At 40.6% G+C, this 17,325-nt stretch overlaps 1 long non-coding RNA gene across 1 annotated transcript; it reads left to right on the forward strand.

The window, feature by feature from the left end:
• The first annotated feature begins 4,639 nt into the window (after nt 1–4,639).
• On the forward strand, nt 4,640–8,408 carry LOC122548645. The gene is made up of 3 exons (XR_006311286.1): nt 4,640–4,727; nt 6,915–6,977; nt 8,356–8,408. It is a non-coding gene; the product is annotated as an uncharacterized LOC122548645 (long non-coding RNA).
• The last annotated feature ends 8,917 nt before the right edge of the window (nt 8,409–17,325 follow it).

Consider the following 17,325-nt stretch of genomic DNA (forward strand, 5'->3'; position numbering starts at 1 on the left):
GTCAACTCAGCCACATTAGGGAGATTTAAACACATGGATGATTTTAGGATAGTGTGGGGGACGAGCTGAGAATAGCTCACAGGTCAGCGCAACATCGAGGGCCGAAGGGCCTGTTCTGCGCTGTATTGTTCTACGTTCTATGTTCTATCTAATGACCTCCCTGCTAAAGTATCCTGTGTTATTCCCTGTGGAATCTGTGCTTCACTTTCTGTGGACAATCCAGGATTTGAGCACCTAGTTCAAGCACTTGCTACACTGGGGGAAGGTGATGTGCGCGGTGAGAAGGAGAGGTGGGACAGCTTTACAAGTTCCAAAGATATTTCAAGCTTTACTTTGCAGTACTTTAAGATACTGGGATCAATGCTGCAGAAATCCTCTTTGTTTTCCAGTTTCCAAACTTCAGAGGAATTTCACAGAAATATGATCCTGAACGATCTGTGAAAATGTCCATGACTAACAGTGGTCAAGTAAAACAATAGTTGGGACTTAATAAAAATCAGAAGGTACACTGCTTCAAAATAAAGTTAAGAGAAGAAAATTGAAAACGATTTCAAAGATGCACATGGTATTAAGAAGTACGGGGAGACACTCTTTATGAATGTGTACTAACAGACCTGCATAAGCCTGTTTCATGGAGCAGATTGGTATAATTTTCAACCCAGATCAATATTATAAGATTTTGTTTTCCCACGCCAACAAAAATCTCTTTTGGCCTCATTGCAGCCACATTGGAAACTCGAACAACTCATAAGGGACTCGAACCTGGCTTTCTACAACCCCTCCATTTACTTTGGCCAGCAAAACAAGATTGAGTTTAGCACAGGCTCGTCATTTAATATTTTGATCAACTGAATCGTATGGTTCAAAAACCATCTGGGTAGATTGTTCTGACTGATTTAAGAATGCAAGAAGGACCAAATTTTGAAAATGTGTTTATTCTTACTGTTATATCTTTCCTTTTTGAACCCTCCGTTTTTATGAGCAAAAAACTACTTATTGCTGTGATTTTTTGATTTACCAGAACAGTTCTCAAAGCATCCAGGGACATTGGGAATCTGATCCAATGGTGCTATATGTATGCTATCTGCTAATGAAAGATACCAAGACAAAAAATTAACCAAACGGCTGCTTTACCTTAAACAGATGAAAGATGCAAAAATCTTTAAACATTTTCTTTGATTAAAAGTGACAGAAAAATATTAAGATATTAATGAATCCATTGGGACCATTCGATGATTTTAATGATCAGTGCCAAAACCAATTTATTTGCCAAGCTAAACTTGAGCTTGATTGGATTACTGTAGGTTTGTTACAGAACAGGGGTTTGATAGGCTGGATCTTTTTTTCCCTGGGTAATCAGAGGCTGAGGGGTGACCTTATAGAGGTTTATAAAATCATGAGGGGCATAGGTAAGATGGGTAGCCAAGGTCTTTTTCCACTGGAAGAGGAGTCCAAAACTAGAGGGTGTGGGTTTAAGGTGATGGTGGAAAGATTTAAAAGGGAACCGAGGGGCATCTTTTTTCAGACAGAGGATGGGGAATATATAGAGTGAGCTGCCAGAGTAAATGATGGAGGCTGGTACAATAACAACATTTAAAACACATTTGGATAGGTACATGAATAGGAATGTTTTAGAAGGATATGGACCAAAGCAGGCAACTGAGTAGTTCAGTTTAAGATACCTGGTCAGCATGGACGAGTTGGACCAAAGAGTTTGTCTTTGTGCGCTATGACTCTATGACTTAATGGCTGTAGTAGTAATGATCCATGCACCAGAGATAATATGATCTATCCACCAACTGCATCTGAAATCCCTATAATCCAAATGCATGATAGTAGACCATACAGCTTAGACTAAATGTTACAAGTTAGACTTATTAAATTTACAATCAGATTTATAAAGTAATGTTATGAAGAACTAAACACTAAAAGCAATAAATTACTTAATTTTCAATGGATATTAATACGTTTTACTGGTAACTCATTTAGATTAACAGCCTGGAAGATTTTATAGTCCTTTACTCTGATATTATTGCACAACATACCTAATTTGTTGCAGTCAATGCATTCTTGATAGAATTTGAACACTCAAAGTTTGACAGTAATGAGGAGATGGTAATACATGACACAATAATGTTTTCTGACAACTTTTGAAAAACAGAGTTATTTTTGATGAGTTAACTCTGAGGGACAGCAGTAGTTTATCCTTCAGCTATTTAGACATTGGAAGTATGAGGTGTTGGGCCAATCCATACAAATGTGGTGATGGACTATTAATAAAGACTTACTGAATAAGGAGATTGATTCTTCTCCCTTATCTCACCCTTCCCGACATGAACATCAGTGTTAAAATCAATCCATATCTTGCACATTTTGTGCATCATAATGGAATTGACTTTTTTCTGAAAAGTCATATTAATGTGGCTATAAAATAATATGGCATTAAAATCAGAATTATCATGGACATAATAAGTCTCTTAAAATTCCACAATGGCATCCATGAGTGTGCTCAGACTTTGTGCAATAAATTAAGGCGGCATTGTGGCTCAGTGGTTAGCACTGCTCCCTCACAGCCCCAGGGATTGGTATTGAGTTTTGGGTGACTATCAGTGTGGGTTTCTGCCGGGTGCTCTAGTATTCTCCCGCAGATGGACAGGTTAATTTAGCTTGCCATGGTAATTTGTAATGTGCCGGGCAGGTAGACAAGCCATGGTAAATGTGGAGTTACAGGGTGGGAGGGGTCTCTTCAGAGGGTCAGTATAGACTCGATAGTCCAAATGGCCTCTTTCTGCAATGCTGGAATTCAATGTTCCTAAATTGGGCACATGCAATGAATGTCATAGAGTCATAGAGATGTACAGAATGGAAACAGACCCTTCCGTTCAACTTGTCCAGGCTGACCAGATATCCTAAATTAATCTAGTCCCATTTGCCAGTTCTTGGCCCATATCCCCTCTCACTCTAAATCTATGCCCTCTAGTTCTAGACTCACCACCCCAGGGAAAAGACCTTGTCTACTTACCCTATCCATGCCCCTCATGATTTTACAAACCTCTATAAGGTCGCCCCTCAGCTTCCAAAGCTCCAGGAAAACAGCCCCAGCCTATTCAGCCTCTCCTTATAGGTCATAGCCTCCAACCCTGGCAAGATCCTTGCAAATCTTTTCTGAACCCTTTCAAGTTTCACAACATTCTTCCAAAAGGAGGGAGACCAAAATTGAGCATGATATTCCAAAAGTGGCCTAACTAATGTCCTGTACAGCTGCAACATGACCACCCTACTCCTATACTCAGTGCTCTGACCAATAAAGGAAAGCATACTAAATGTCTCCTCCTCTATTCTATCTACCTGCAACTCTACTTTCAAGGAACAATGAATCTGCACTCCAAGGTCTCTTTGTTCAGACATACTCCCCAGCACCTTATCATCAAGTGTATAAGTCCTGTTCTGGTTTGCTTTCCCAAAATGCAGCACTTCACAGTTGTCTAAATTAAGCTCCGTCTGCCCCACCTTGGCCCATTGGCCCATCTGATCAAGATCCCATTGCACTCTGAGGTAACCTTCGCTGTCTGCTACAACTCCAATTTTGGTATTATCTGCAAATGTACTAACTATACCTCCAATGTTTGCATCCAAATCATTAATATAAATGACCAAAAGCAGTGGACCCAGCGCTGATCCTTGTGGCACACCACTGGTCACAGGCTTCTAGTCTGAAAAGCAATCCTCCACCACCACCCTCTGTCTTCTACCTTCTAGCCAGTTCTGTATCCAAATGGATAGTTCTAGGATTTCCTAAATAGTTTACCATGAGGAAGCTTGTCAAATGCCTTACTGAAGTCCATATAGATGACGTCCACTACTCTGACCTCATCAATCATCTTCGTTACTTCTTCAAAAAAATTCAATCAAGTTAGTGAGACATGATTTCCCACACACCAAGTCATGTTGACTATCCTTAATCAGTTCTTGCTTTTCCAAATACATGTAAATCCTGTCCCTCAGGATTCCATCCAACAACCACCGATGTCAAGCTCACTGGTCTATAGCTCCCTGACCTTTGCTTACCACCTTTCTTAATTAGTGGCACCACGTTAGCCAACCTTCAGTGTTCCGGCACCTCACTTGTGACTATCGACGATCCAAGTATTTCAGCAAGGGGCCCATCAATCACTTCCCCAGCTTCCCACAGCATTCTAGGGATACATCTGATCAGGTCCTGGGGATTTATCCACTTTTATGCATTAGAAGATTTGCATCATCCATGCCTCTGTAATATGGACATTTGAATGTATGAAGGATATTTACAGATTATAAAGATCATGATGTCAATCAGCCTGCAACAGTGCTTTGATGCCAAGGATGTCACTTTGAGGTTCAATGTTCCAACCAGTGCACTCTCTAGGCAATGCACAGTTGAGTATGCATTTAACAGAAGGAAGGACCGCACACACCTCTGCACCTGAGTTCAGTGTCAAAAAGTGATCAATTATTTGGCGCTTTACTTAGCTTTTCAAGTTGCAGAAGTCTGCAAGCAATGGTGTGACAAATGCTGAAGAAATTCTGCTGACATTTAGGTCATTTGCTTGCAGGCATGAATACAGTAATACTTTGAATACAGCAAGGCCTGGACAATGAATAAAGGTCACACCAGATGGGAAAATCTCAATGAAGGGGGAGAAGGAGGAGAGGGAAAAAGGCTTTCTGAAGGAAACTAAATTTGCATTGTAAGTATTAAGATCAATTCTCCTACCTGACTCTCAAGAGCAATGAGTGCTGAATGAGTCTGTACTTCACTATAGGTCTGCAATGAAAGCTGCCACCAGCTACAACCATAGTTGTGAATACAGGGCACCAAGAAATATATTGCCAGTGAAGGTGATTGTGAACATAAGAACATAAACAATAGCAGAATTAGGCCAATTGGCCCTTCGAACCTGCCCTGCCATTCAACAAGATTATAGCTGATCTGCTCCAGGTGTCAACCTTTTTATATGTTCACTTCCTCGTAGCCATCAACTCCTTGATATTTCAAAAATCTATCTATCTCCTTTTTAAATATTTTCAGTGATCTAACATCCATAGCTGTATGGGATAGAGAATTCCAAACATTCAATGTACTGGGAGAGAAGAAATTCTTTGCAGCCCAGTTTTAAATGAGTGTCCACTTATTCTGTAACTATGTCCCCTAGTCCATACCCTCCCAGCTGAAATATCTTCTCAATATTTAGCCAGTAAAGACCCCTCAGACACTTGCATGTTTCAATAAAATCATCCCTGATTCTTCGAAATACTAATGAATAAAGACCTGACCAGTTCAGCCATTCTTGATAAATCAACTCCTTCATCCCAAAAGTCAGCCTAATGCACTCTTTTCTACTGCCTTCCAGACCACTAAATACTTTAATATGGGGACCAAAACGGTACACAATACTCCAGGCACAACCTCACCAATGCCGTGTACCGAGAATATTAACTATGAGGCATGATAAACAAAGATTGGTGGTCGATGATTGACAGGATGTATTGGTTTGAACATTTGCCAAAGGTACTGATGCAAATCATAAAATATGACATTTGAAGATGCATTCACTGAACTTATCACTTTGTGTAAGATTGTTGAACATCCTGCAGCACCTGCATCCAGTACTGGTACTGACCTCCAAACTAACAACTATCTTTTGCCAATGTATCTAAAGGGCCTCCATCCCAACTCAGATAAAGGAGATCTCTCCTTTTTACCTCCTCCACCATTGTGTCATTTCTCACTGTTTCGCTGCTCAAACTTTTTTCCACACCTTGCCTACAGCTAAACATGCACCTCCTCTTGAAAGGGTGCAGGCTAGCTTTCCTCGTGCAAGCCTGCATTAAATAGTGCTCACCACTCATGATATTCAGCCACTCAACAGTTTGATTAGTAATGGTTAGATGAACCCCAACTTCAAGTTCTGAAAATATTTTTTCTGCAATAACTTCAGTCATTCATCTATCAACATGTAGATAAATACAAAAATGATCGGTCAGTCCTCCCTGCCCCACCCCCACCTCCATCCAGATTTTTGAGGGCTCTAACAGATGTCTCACGATTTTTAAAAAATAAATAAATGTTCCAAATTTTGCATTAAATATAGTATAGTCTGTAATGTAGTTCAGTGCCTGTACCTGCTTAACTTGACAATGCAACGCAAAACAGGTAATTTAAATCATTCTTGTCACTTTCAGTGTGTAGTGGATGATATTTAGGAATACAATGTAAAGAAAGGTGGTTATGACATGCAATCTAGTGTCTGTTGTAGCCTGTGAAGTAAAATTAATCAAACTTACTCAAAGACAAATGACTGCTTTGGGGATTAAAGGACGATGAGGTATTATTGGGACCTTACATTAGGGGAAAGAATAAAATCGTCCAATCTATTTAAAAATAGGAAACCATTTACCATGTCCTTTAGCCCAGAAATGTAATCCTAAAGTTCCTTCCCCTATCATTTTGTCCACCATTTTGTCATTTCTCACTGTTTCACTTCTCAAACTTCTTTTCCGCACCTTGTCTGCAGCTAAACATGCACCTCCTCTTGAAAGGGTGCAGGCTAGCTTTCCTCGTGCATGCCTGCATTAAATGGTGTTTGCCACTCATGATATTCATCCACCAACAGCTTGATTCGTAATGGTTAGATGAAGGGATCATGAAAATAAGCAGGCACCACAAAGCTGACAAAGAATAATTATGCATCATGATCCCTCACTCACATTTTCAGTGGCCATCCAGTTTAGCTCTCTATAGATTTTAAGATTCAAAACAGGTCAAAAACATACTTGACTCATTGAAAACTCACTGAAGTTCATTTTCATTAATGTTTATAGTATGCTTGCGTGAATCGAATGTTTATATTACATTTTGTTTTTTTTTCATACAGCAATGGGAGGTTGAAATAAAGATCCACCTCATTGAAATTCAGGACTTGCATCCAACACACAAGGTACGATCTGCGGTTTGGTAGTGTTGAAACTTCAAATTATATGGGAAATAGAAAAATGTGTTTTGATAAAACTGGCATTTTCCTGTCAATCTCAAAAGGGGTTAAAGGCACACCACCAGTCCACACTGCAACCCACAAAAACTTTGGCAATGTACCTTGTTGACCACATCCTGACAGCGAGCACAATTTGGAGTTGTGGAATTTTCACAACATGTGTATTGCACACAAAATACTTCAAGTTCTGAAAATATTTTTTCTGCAATAACTTCAGTCATTCATCTATCAACATGTAGATAAAGACAAAAATGATCTGTCAGTCCTCCCTGCCCCACCCCCACCTCCATCCAGATTTTTGAGGGCTCTAACAGATGTTTCATGATTTTTAAAAAATAAATAAATGTTCCAAATTTTGCATTAAGTATAGTATAGTCAGTAATGTAGTTCAGTGCCTGTACCTGCTTAACTTCACAATGCAATGCAACACAGGTAATTTAAATAATTCTTCTCACTTTCAGTGTGTAGTGGATGATATTTAGGAATGCAATATGAAGAAAGGTGGTTATGACATGCAATCTAGTGTCTGTTGTAGCCTGTGAAGTAAAATTAATCAAACTGACTCAAAGACAAATGACTGCTTTGGGGATTAAAGGACAATGAGGTATTATTGGGACCTTACATTAGGGGAAAGAATAAAATCTTGCAATCTATAAAAAAAGGAAACCGTTTACTGTGTCTTTTAGCCCAGAAGTTCCTTCCCCTATCATTTTAATTTTTGATCTTTCTCCCACCCTGTGCTTTCTATCCTTGGGCTTGCTACAGTGTTGCAATGAATCTTAATGTAACTCAAGAAATAGCACCTAATCTTTTGATTCCGCTCTTTACAGCCTTCTGGATTTAGCATTTAGTTCAACAATTTTCGATTGTAACTTCTTGCCCATTTTTACTTTTTTTTGTTTTTTTCTATCCTCTTGTTTCTGCCTGATCATCAATACTGCAAAGCCTCACAGATTTACACCAAATCTTTAAAGTCCAGATGATATGAACTTTTAATGACCCAACTAAATGACACGGTGAAGATCAGGAAGTAGTAATCCAGACATAGCTTTGAACTACGTGACAAATGGTTTGTGCAGTAAAGATTTGTGATTTGAACGAAGTTGATGATTTTTGAAATATATTATTTGAAGAAGAGCACATATAAGATATAAGGAGAGAAATCAGAGTTAACATTTCGGGTCTAGTGACCTTTCCTCAGCACTTTAGAAGTTATGAAGAAGGATCACTGGACCCAAAATGTTAACTTTATTTCTCTCCACAAATGTTGCCAGATCTGGTGACTTTTTCCAGCAATTCCTTTTTTTTTGTTTCTGATTTCCAGTACCCACAGTCCTTTTGGGTTTTTAACATGAAAGGAAATCACGCCGTACCAGGAATCAACATATGAACCTTCTCTGGACTGTCTCCAATACAGGTATGAAGCATTATAAATTATTTACAGCATATAAACAATCCGTTAAAAACTTAATTTAACCCCATTAACATAGATAGGTCAGCCATCTTAACATCTGATTTGGGAAAATATTAGAAATTATTTTAAAAGGACTGATAGCACAATATTTAGACTTAGGTAATAAAAGTAAGTAGCGTTAGCATGACTTCATTAAAAGGATAATCAAAAAGTGTTGCACTGGAAAAGCACAGCAGGTCAGGCAGCATCTGAGGAGCAAGAGAATCGACATTTTGAGCATAAGCTGTTCACCTGATGTAGAGCTTATGCATAAAACATCAACTCTCCTGTTTTTCAGTTGCTACCTGACCTGCTGGCCTTTTCCAGTGCCACACTTTTTGACTCGGATCTCCAGCACCTGCAGTCCTCACTTTCTCCTTCATTAAAGGAAGTCATGCCTAATAAACTTCTTAAACTTATTTGACAAGATAACAAACAGGAAAGACAAACAGGAACCAGTGGATGGAATACATTAGGATTACCAAAATAATTCAATATTTATCAATAAGGTACCGCACATAAGGCTACGCAAAAAGATAAGAGCCCGTGGTGTTGGGATAGTTTATTAGCATGAACTAAAAGAAGGCAGAAAGTTGGGATAAAGGGAACATTTTCTGGATGGCAACTTGTATTAGAGGGGTGGCACAAGGATCAGTGCTGGGTCATAATTATTTAATATATATTAATGGCTTGGATAACAGAAGTGAATGTACTATTGCCAGTTTGCAGGTGACAGAAAACTAGGTGGCAGCCTTACTGTTAAGGATGACATAAAGCATCCATTGGGGAATATAGACAAGTTACACAAATGGACAAATACCGGACAGATGGAATATAACATGAGAACATTTGAGACTGTGCCTTTTGGCAGGGAGAATAGAGAAGCTGAATATTACTTAAATGGGGAATGATTGTGGAAAGCTGTAGCACAGATAGATTTTGAGATTCTCATGCGTGATTAACATCCAAGTTCAATGAACAGTAGGAAAGGCAAATGGAATGTTGGTCTTTATTTCAAAGGGAATGGAATATAAAAATAGAAAGGACTTGCTCAATCTAAACAAGGCATTAGTCAGACCATACCTGGAATAATGTGAACAGTTTTTATTCCCTCAAAAATGTAAGAATAATCTGGCACTGTGCAGTCTAGAGCAAGTTGGCTGGGTTGATTCCAGTATAGAATCAAGGTTCCAGATCAACAAGATGTCTAAGTGAAACAGCCACACTGGCCAAGACCAGCAGGTTTGACTGAGGCAGGCAAACAAGACTTAATTAAAACTGGTGCATAACGCAAAAGGTTCAAATAACTTTGCTTAAATGAAGAGGAATGGTAAAGAATGGAACTTAAATGGCATGTTTGTTGTTGTGGAAGCTGCATATTTTGGAGGGAAAACATAATGGGGTAATTAGGTGCTCTTGGGAGGGAGAAAGGTCAAGTGAATTGTTTAAGGGGCAGACTAAGTGATCAGATGGACTTGGAGATCCAGGTGCAAGTGCAGGGATGTACAGCGATATGGTAATAGGGCCTGTAGGCACCAGGGAGATTGAAGGACAGAGGGGACACCAGATGAAAGGAGAAAGTCATCTATAGTGAAGGGAGAAAGGTTTTGTGTAAAGAGACTGAATTAAATGAAACATTTACAAACTCACATCTCTCTTAAATTGTCTCTAAGATTCATTCCCACGAGAAAATGTGCTGTACAAATGGAGGGGCCCAAGATCGGTTTTCATTTGTTCCTGCATAGTGCAAACATAGAGTCATAGAGTCATAGAGATGTACAGCAGGGAAACAGACCCTTCAGTGCATAACAACCAGATATCTCAACCTAGTATAGTCCCACCTGCCCACACCCACCCCATATCTCTCCAAACCCATCCTATTTATATATCCATCCTTTTAAATGTTGCAATTGTACTAGCCTCCACCACTTCCTCTGGCAGCTCATAACACCTCTGAGTGAAAAAGTTGCCCCTTGGGTCTTTTTTATATCCTTCCCCTCTCACCTTAAACCTATGCCCTCACATTCTGGACTCCCCACCCCAGGGAAAAGACTTTGTCTATTTACCCTATCCATGCCTCTCATAATTTTGTAAACCTCTGTAAGGTCACCCCTCAGCTTTCGACGCTCCAGGGAAAACAGCCCCAGCCTGTTCAGCCTCTCCCTGTAGCTCAGATCCTCTAACCCTGGCAACATCCTTGTAAATCTTTTCTGAACCCTTTCAGGTTTCACAACATCTTTGCGATAGGAAGGAAACCAGAATTGCATGCAATATTCCAACTGTAGCCTAATTAATGTCCTGTACAGCCACAACATGACCTCCCAACTCCTGTACTCAATACACCGACCAATAAAGGAAAGCATACCAAATGACTTCTTCACTATCCTATCTACCTGTGACTCCCCTTTCAAGGAGCTATGAACCTGCACTCCAAGGTCTCTTTGTTCAACAACACTCCCTAGGACCTTACCATTAAGTGTATAAGTCCTGCTCAGGTTTGCTTTCCCAAAATGCAGCACTTTGCATTTATCTAAATTAAAGTCCATCTGCCACTTCTCAGCCATTGGCCCATCTGATCAAATTCTCGTTGTAATCTGAGGTAACCCTCTTCGCTGCCCACTACACCTCCGATTTTGGTGTCATCAGCAAACTTACTAACTGTACCTCTTATGCTCGCATCCAAATCATTTATATAAATGATGAAAAGTAGTGGACCCAGCACTGATCCTTGTGGCACTCCACTGGTCACAGGCCTCCAGTCTGAAAAACAATCCTCTACCACCACCCTCTGTCTTCTACCGTTGACCCAGTTCTGTATCCAAATGGTGGATTCTCCCTGTATTCCGTGAGATCTAACCTTGCTAATCAGTCTCCCATGGGGAACCTTGTCGAACGCCTTACTGAAGTCCATATAGATCACATCTGCTGCTCTGCCCTCATCAATCCTCTTTGTTGCTTCTTCAAAAAACCCAATCAAGTTTGTGAGACATGATTTCCCATGCATATCCCTAATCAGTCCTTGCCTTTCCAAATACATGTACATCCTGTCCCTCAGAAGTCTGTCCAACAACTTGCCCACCTCTGATGTCAGGCTCACTGGTCTACAATTCCCTGGCTTGTCCTTATCTCCTTTCTTAAACAGTGACACCACGTTAGCCAACCTCCAGTCTTTCGGCACCTCACCTGTGACTATTGATGATACAAATACCTCAGTAAGAGGCCCAGCAATCATTTCCCTAGCTTCCCACAGAGTTCTAGGGTGCACCTGATCAGGTCCTGGGGATTTATCCACTTTTATGCATTTCAAGACATCCAGCACTTGCTCCTCTGTAATATGGACATTTTGCAAGATGTCATCATCTATTTCCCTACATTCTATATCTTTCATGTCCTTTTCCACAGTAAATACTGATGCAAAATAATCATTTAGTATCTGCCCCATCTCCTGCGGCTTTGCTAATCTTTGAGGGTCCCTATTCTCTCCCTAGTTATCCTTTTGTCCTTAATGTATTTGTAAAAACTCTTTGGATTCTTCTTAATTCTATTTGCCAAAGCTATCTCATGTCCCCTTTTTGCCCTCCTGATTTCTCTCTTAAGTATACTCCTACTGCCTTTATACTCTTCTAAGGATTCACTCAATCTATCCTGTCTATACCTGACATATGCTTCCTTCTTTTTCTTAACCAAACCCTCAATTTCTTTAGTCATCCAGCATTCCCTATACCTACCAGCCTTTCCTTTCACCCTAACAGGAATATACTTTCTCTGGATTCTCGTTATCTCATTTCTGAAGACTTTCCATTTTCCATCCGTCTCTTTACCTGTGAACGCCTGCGCCCAGTCAGCTTTTGAACGTTCTTGCCTAATACCGTCAAAATTGGCCTTTCTCCAATTTAGAACTTCAACTAGGGCATCAAAACAGAATGTGAACAAAACAGAGTGACCCGGGGCTTGGATTGGAGCGGGAACAGCTGTTGGACTTGGGTCTGGCGCAGGTGATCCTACCTTACTGTAACGTCAACCCTTTAATGTTGTCCGATACAGTACAACTTCAATTATCCGAGCCTCAATTATCCAAATTTTGGATTATCCAAACAAGATCTCAAGGCATTAGGCAACTCAGCGTTCAGTTATCAGTTAAATGGCGTGCATTTCTGAATAACCGAGGCATGTTCAATAACCGGCACTCATATATTACCACAGATCAGCCATCTGAATAGTCAGTTATCTGAACAAAATACTCCCTGCCATCCTGTTCAGATAATCAAGGTTGTTCTGTATTTAACTTATTTTTCATCTCTGTAAGTAATGCAACAACTCTGCTGTATCCAAGAATTGTACCTTGGTACTTGTACCTAAGATGTCACCATGAGAAGGCAGACATTGTAAAAGCTTTTCACTGTACTCCTACAATGGAGTACACGTGACAATAAAAGGATACTGTGTATTGAAACTGTTATGCAGGCTGTAGATTCCAAGGTTGTTGGACCGAATTGCAATGAATAATGAAGAACGCTAAGAGTCAGATTAAGCTAATCTCAACATATATGGAAGTAAATGTAAAGGTCAAGAATACAAATATCATACACATGGCACAATGAGGGAGAGGCCCCTCCCCATGTGGATGTGGCTCTAGAGCAGGCTTTCACCCAGCACACGAGCAGCCTGCTAAGGTCCCAAAGGGTTGCGTGACTATGTGAAGATCTCAAATGGAATCTCACTCCTCATATTTCTTCACCAACTTAACTGGGCTTCTGTTCCCGATTTGCTGCAATTAGGGAGGAGGAAGAGAAGAAGGAATGCCCCGCAATAACAGACCAGAGACATGAGGCTTAATTAGCTGCAGCATCTCCAGGGCTGGCTAGTGGGTGACAATGGGTACCCCAGAGGGTGGCTAATGATGCCCATTCATTCACTCTGGCTATCAATGAACAGACAACAGATCTTCTAAAGTTGTATTTCCATAACCTGGTCCATTCAAGGGGAATACTCCAGTAATGGCCAGTCAGGGTCTCCGGAACAGTGTTGTTTACCAAATGCTGTGCAATCTAGCTTTATGACAGAATGAGATGAAGCTACCACCTATCTCCTCAGATCATGAAGAAGGGATGACAGAGATGCTGAGAGAGAGCAACAACTGATGGTGAGGATTCAAAAGGAGCTAGTGCAGTAGTTAGACTGTAGTTGAAGAAGGGCTTATGCCCGAAACGTCGATTCTCCTGTTCCTTGGATGCTGCCTGACCTGCTGCGCTTTTCCAGCAACACCGGCACGGTGGGCGGCACGGTGGCACAGTGGTTAGCACTGCTGCCTCACAGCGCCTGAGACCCGGGTTCAATTCCCGCCTCAGGCGACTGACTGTGTGGAGTTTGCACGTTCTCCCCGTGTCTGCGTGGGTTTCCTCCGGGTGCTCCGGTTTCCTCCCACAGTCCAAAGATGTGCAGGGTCAGGTGAATTGGCCATACTAAATTGCCCGTAGTGTTAGGTAAGGGGTAAATGTAGGGGTATGGGTGGGTTTCGCTTCGGCGGGTCGGTGTGGACTTGTTGGGCCGAAGGGCCTGTTTCCAGACTGTAATCTAATCTAATCTAATCTAATCTAATTTTCAGCTCTGATCTGCAGCATCTGCAGACCTCACTTTCTCCTCAGTAGTTAGACAAGGCAGACAGGTCTGAGACAACCTGAAAGGGTCCAGATTTGAGCACAAGTGGCTTTACATTAACATGTCTGGGCACTCAGAACTATGAACTAAATATGGTACAGATGTGATCCTGCCCTCAAGGAAATGCTTACTTTATGTCTTATGACTTTTTACATACTAGGTTAATATGACTGAAACTTAAGTTTACAACCTGATGAAGAGTCAGCACCTCAAAAGCTGTTGGACTATAACCTGATGTGTGTTTTTTTAACTTAGTTTACAAAGACATTGATTATTTACAGAGATGTAGAAGGACTAGGTTATACTGATGGACTCCTGAAACAAAGGAAGGATGTCTTATTACAACATTATACAACAATAATTAGGCCACAGATGGAAGACTGTGCAGTTCTGCTCACTATACTATCAGAAGAACTGCACTGGGAAGGGGGCTGAGGAGATAAAAGTCTCAGTTATGAGGAGAGACTGGATAGGCTGGGTTTGTTTTCCTTGTAGCAGAGGAGGATGAGGTGTGAGAATCTCTTCCCCATGGCATTCGTGTCTTAGACCAGAGGGTATAACTCTAAGGTGATGAGTAAGTGGTTTAGAAATTTGAGAATTTTTTTTCCACCCAGAGATTGGTACACATGTCGAATGTGCTGCCTGAAAGGGTGGTGGAGGCAAATACTCTCACAATGTTTATGAAGTATCTGGGTGAATACTTAAAATTCCAGGGCATAGTAGCCTATGGGAAAAATAAACTGCAGGTAAAAGGGATTAGTGCAGTTTAGTTTTTGATGGTTGGTGTGGATGTGGTGGGCTGAAGGGCCTGTTTGTATGCTGTTTGACTCTATGACTGTGATTCTCTCTGGGTATCTCAGAACCAGGTCCTCCCACACCAGATAAGTGGCTCAGGAGTTGATTGTGACTCTGCAAAAATCAGTGTCTTGCTTTCCCTGGAAAATAAATCTGACCTCACTCTATTCATCCAACAAAATCACGTTACCTTACACTTTGCTAACTGGATGTTCATTCTGCAAGTTATTGATGTTTTCTTGTATTTTGTTGCAATCCTTCTTTGTATTAACTGCAAGTTGATGTCAACCCTGAATTTTGAAATTGTACCTCTGGATTCTTAATCCAAATTGTTCATGTAAATAGCAACAATTGTCTTCCTAGCCCAAACTCTTTGAGGAAGAACACTTCCACCATTTAACAGTGTTCTCTTCCTCAGCACACATGTTACATTATTTCTTCGCAGTTATTTTCTCATGCAAAAAAAAACAAAGCGGTCGGCACATTAAAAATTGCCAAGATCTCCAAAAGAAAAGGAATGTTGTTTATGACCATGGAGAATGGGAATGAATGCACAGACTACAAAACATCAAAAGTTCAAAGAAATCAATAAATACGATGGAATTAAGCTGCATATCCAGGAGGTGAATGAAGAATAAAGGGTGCATATGAGAATGTCTGAAGTACTTTATGGAAAAGTGAAGTAAGTTTCTGATTAAGGGAACAAAATATAGTTTGCAAGATCCAAAATGGCAAGCAAGACCGTGACAAAGGAAACAGATGGTTGACACAAAGTGTAGATAAGAGATTTTTGAAAAACAGAACAGTTCTTGTGTTTTTTTAATGTTACTTCCAGATGTAATTATTTATAGCATATTTCTAGGCAAGATGTAATTAGAATATTTTAGACAGATATTTGTTTTTTGGCCTCATTTTGCATTATCACAATCTCACTGAGGAACTTTCCTCACTTGATTTGATCAATCAGATTATTAGATTTGATCAACTTTTGAAAGGTGGTGGGAGGTGAAGTGGAGGAACAGCTATGATGTTTTACCAGCAGCGAGGAATTGGAGGATGGAAAATGGTCCTCTCGCCTAGGATACAACTGTGCCAATTCAGGAGGCTGCCTCCTGAACTCTGTCTGCCTCCCTGTATGAGGATATCTCCATATACGTGGGCACTCTTTGCCACTCAGTAAAAATAACTGTCCCTGTGCCAAAGCCATTCCTACCTTCACAATTTTTTTGAATGCTTGCCTGATGGATCCTGGGCAACTTCAGTCAAGTCACTGTGTTGTGAGGGTAGCATCCATCACTCCCTTCTCTTGACTAGGTGCAGTCCCAGTAGTGGCTACAAACTCCCCTAGTGCTAAAACCCTGTCAGCCCCCCATTTCCCAAAAATAAAAGCAGCCTTCCATTTGGCCAGCAGTTCTTAAAGGCAGGATCTCATCCTTTCTAGGGATGGAAGCCCCAAAGGCGACAGATAAGATGGACCAAAAAGCATGGCCATAGGATTCACAAATCATCGCAATAATTATGTTCTGGGTTATCAGAGTTGTCACTAAGACTGGACATGCTTCATGTTTCATTGAAACTATTACTTAATACATTCTCCACAGCTTCTGTTCTGTCACAGTAATTGTAAAGATGCAATACATTGTCTTATGAAATTCATCCCTTCCCCCTCCATCTCAAAATCCATCCACCTACCAATGTCTGTATAATTCCAGCTGGTCATTGTTGCTGCCTGATCAGGCAGTTCCTGATCTTGGCATTCTGTTCAACCCCAAAGCTGAGTTTATTATCTAATATCCTCTCCTGTTTCCTGACTTCCTGCTTAAACAAAATTGTCCTGTTTTGTTGACTGCAAGTTCAAAAAAATGAGCCATCACAAAAATAAATAGTTGTAGAAATTTAGAGAGGCTGCTCTTTGGTGTTTTTTTTAAATCTGGAAAACAGAGTAAAGCATTTTGGAAATTACATAGAATAGGATGAACGGCAATAGAAATGTTTCATGCCTGATCCCACAACTCTTTAATTTGAGAATGAACACTTTGGGTGGAATCTGACTGGGGGTTGGGAGTCTGAGCAATGTGGTTATGGCAAGATGTGTGTCAAAATCGGGCAACAAGCATAATGAGGCCTACCTTGACAGGAAAATCCTCTCACTCCAGCTTTTAAACGTTTACAAGTGCCACAACAGCCGGCTACAATGTGGGGATTAATGCTCATTAACAGCACAACTTGCCGCATTAATTTTCAGTCTCTTATCTTCCTAAATGCACAAAATACATTAGACTTCAGGAAAACTTGACAAGGAAGCTAGGGTGAGTGTTTGGCAGATTCAGCTCATGACCTCCACGTTAATAACTGAGCACCATTATCTCACAGCACACTGCAGGGCAC

Source organism: Chiloscyllium plagiosum, chromosome 3 (assembly GCF_004010195.1).
Source record: "Chiloscyllium plagiosum isolate BGI_BamShark_2017 chromosome 3, ASM401019v2, whole genome shotgun sequence".
NCBI lineage: Eukaryota > Metazoa > Chordata > Chondrichthyes > Orectolobiformes > Hemiscylliidae > Chiloscyllium > Chiloscyllium plagiosum.